The following is a 3,066-nucleotide window of genomic DNA, read 5'->3' on the forward strand; positions in this document are numbered from 1 at the left end:
GCAGAAGGGATGAGTGAGAGCTTCCCAGGGAGGCCTAAATGGGCCTCCGTGACAGGCTGAGTGTGGGATGAAGGCCAGGAATGTCCATGGAATGTTAGTGTCAGAAAACCGTGGAGGTCACAGAGTCCAACCTTGCCATTTGACAGAGGAGAAGATTTTGGCTTGAGAGCAATGTCTTGCTCCAGGCCACAGAGGTAAGCTGAGGCAGAGCTGCGGGAGAAGCCAGGTCTCCTGACTCACAGCCCAGTGCTCTGTGCAGAGCAGCCAAGTTGGACCCAAGGTGGGTGGGAGGAGAGATAGGCAAGAAGAGAAAGAGAAAGAGAGGACTATTTCGTTTTCATACACAATCAGCATAATTAGATGTAATAACTCGTTACCCAACCCAGTGTCATTTGTGGATGGTACTCAGCAACTGCTAGGTTATGTATTGATTAGGACACTTCTAGTTGTCAGAGTCACACAACCCAACCTAAGCTGCTAACGCCGGACTGGTAGTTTTACTGGCTTGGATAACTGAAGTGTGCGGAGGTCATCCTGGCTTCCCAGGTGCCTGAGGCAGGGCCTCCCACAATACCAGCAGGACAGCAGTTTCTCTGGATTGATTTCATTCTCAAATAGGCTCTCCCTCCCAAATGGCCAGGGGCTCCCACCTTGCAATTTCTAGTCTATCGAAGAGACTCCTGGGGGAGAGAATAACATCCCCCAGAGTTAGGGGACATGGTGGCCTCAGCCGGGGCAATGGGTTTTGCTCACTGGCTTCGGCCTAGCCTGGGTGCTCACCTGGAGCGGAGGGTGCAGCCCCAGCCAGGCCACCTGCACTTGGAGGGGGTGTGGCAGGACTCTGTTGCCAGCGACACATGAGACTCTGCCTCCCCACAAAACTCACATAGGGAGTGGGCTCTCCAGAAGCCGATGCTGGCCAGCCAACAAACAAGACATCCTCCATGAAAGTGGGAAGGCATGGATTCCCAGCCCAGATCAGCCTCCAGAAGCTGCTCTCACGGCCCCGCTCACACCCAGGCGATTTCCACCTCCAGTTCTTGCATCTCTGTGCCTGGGGACTTTCCTCCCAGAGCCACCGAAGGCCACCCTGCCTGAGGATGAGACAGGCTACCAGGAAGTAGCTTCCACGAACAATGCGTACCAGCTGCCTCCCCCCTTGGATGGCATTATTCTGAGGCTCGGGTTTTGCATGGTTTCACAGCGTTATCCCAACAGGATTAAGTCCAGCTTCCCCCTGAGCTTATGGCACAAGCTCAGCCGAGAGGCTGCTCTGGGGATAACCCAAATGAACACACAGCCCATTCTTAGGGACATGCCCCGGAGTGACTTCACTGGAGAGCCTCTGTCTAGACCCTTGAGATGTGCTCCAAGGGAGTCCCATGCCCCGTCCAAACACCATGCTAGAACACTTGGACCTGCTGGTTGGAGAGTCTATGCCCGCTGCCGTGTTGAGAAGGAAACACCAAGTGTGCAGGGAGGGGGCTGCCTCCTCTCTCTGGGCTGCAGTCCGCGTGGTTCTTTATGTGTAGCCGGTGGCTGAGGGGGGGTGGGGAGGGGAAGGAAGGAGCCTCCTGTGGGCTTGCAAAGGAGTGGGGAATCCTGGTGTCAGGCATGTGGACACTCAGAAAACTGTCCCTGGGCACCTGGGGAAGTCCCCAGGTTTAGGAGCAAAATTCCCATTTTATAATTCAAGGCAATGGGAAAACAGAGTTCTTTATGCAAAACTTTTCTTTATAGGTTATATTTAGGACACATCTATCCCCTAAGCGCTGCCTGGAGGAGGGTGGACGTTCGGTAAAGCAACTAACCCAGAGCCCAGTAAGCCCTAATTAAGGCTTCCCCCCTCCCCGCACTACTGCCTGAAAAGGCCATTTGAGAAAGCAGGTCTTAAAATGAGCTGTGTGGCTGTTGCCCTCCAGTGGCCAAGTGTGTCCTTACAGCGTGTGGCAGGTGGAGAGTGGCAGGGAGCAAAACCTGCTTCCATCTGCTACCAACGTGTCTCACCTGGGTAATTTCTGGGATGGCGAGGGCCCTTGATCTGTGCCACAGAGGAATGGCAAAAAAACCGGGCACACTTAGCAGGAGAAAAACAGTGGCTAGCATTTGTTGAGCACTTAACCTTGCTCTGGCCCAAGTCCTAAGCCATTCACGTGCATTTAGTCTTCACACAGACTGTTATTATCCCTTTAAAAACCAGGAAACTGGGGCGCCTGGGTAGCTCAGGGTCCAAGAGGAGCAAAGACAACTGGAAATCTGTCCTTAGGACATTCTGGGTAGAATCCAGTAAGTAATCCAAGCAGGTTCATGGGCCACAGTTTGGGAAGCACCAAAGTAAAATCTCATCATTGCCAGGAGGGTGACTTTGTCTGGACACAAGAAAGAACTGTCTTTTTTTTTTTTTTTTTAAGATCTTATTTATTTGAGAGAGAGAGAGAATGAGCGGGAGTGTGGGGGTGGGAGACAAGCAGACTCTCCACTGAGCAGGGAGCCCAATGAGGGGTTTGATCCCAGGACTTCAAGATCATAACCTGAGCTGAAGGCAGATGCTCAACCGACTGAGCCACCCAGGGCCCCAAGAAAGAACTTTCTAGTCATATATGCGGATTCAATTCATGTCTGCATGCCAGGCATTTTGATAGATGCTCTCATGAGCACAGTGTCAGGCCCCCTCCTTGGTAACTCTGGGAGCTCAGTGTACCCAGTGTGCCGATGATGATGCCTCCAAGAGAGAGCAAACCCCCCCTCCCTGCTTTCTTCTACTTGGAGATCCCTTTCATTCAGCATTCCACTCTGTGTTTACAGTGGGTCTCCGGTGATGCCCTCCAAAATAGGCCACTTCAGCACAGGGATTATTTTGAACTGAAAGTGATTGAAAAGCAGATGCAAGAAAGGCTCCCTGTCCTCCTCTTATTTGCCAGAAAGCAGGATACGCAACTGTGAAAGGGTCCCCTTCTCCCCTCTTTACTAGGAAAGACAGAAGTTGGTCACCAGAGAGAGGGCTATACCCATGTCTGCCCACAATGACACCAGAGGGGCCTGTATGACGAAACTTGCTAAAACTAG

The sequence above is a fragment of the Eumetopias jubatus genome, unplaced genomic scaffold (assembly GCF_037043125.1).
Source record: "Eumetopias jubatus isolate StellerSeaLion01/CBP00866 unplaced genomic scaffold, mEumJub1_p1.0 scaffold_7, whole genome shotgun sequence".
Classification (NCBI taxonomy): Eukaryota; Metazoa; Chordata; class Mammalia; order Carnivora; family Otariidae; genus Eumetopias; species Eumetopias jubatus.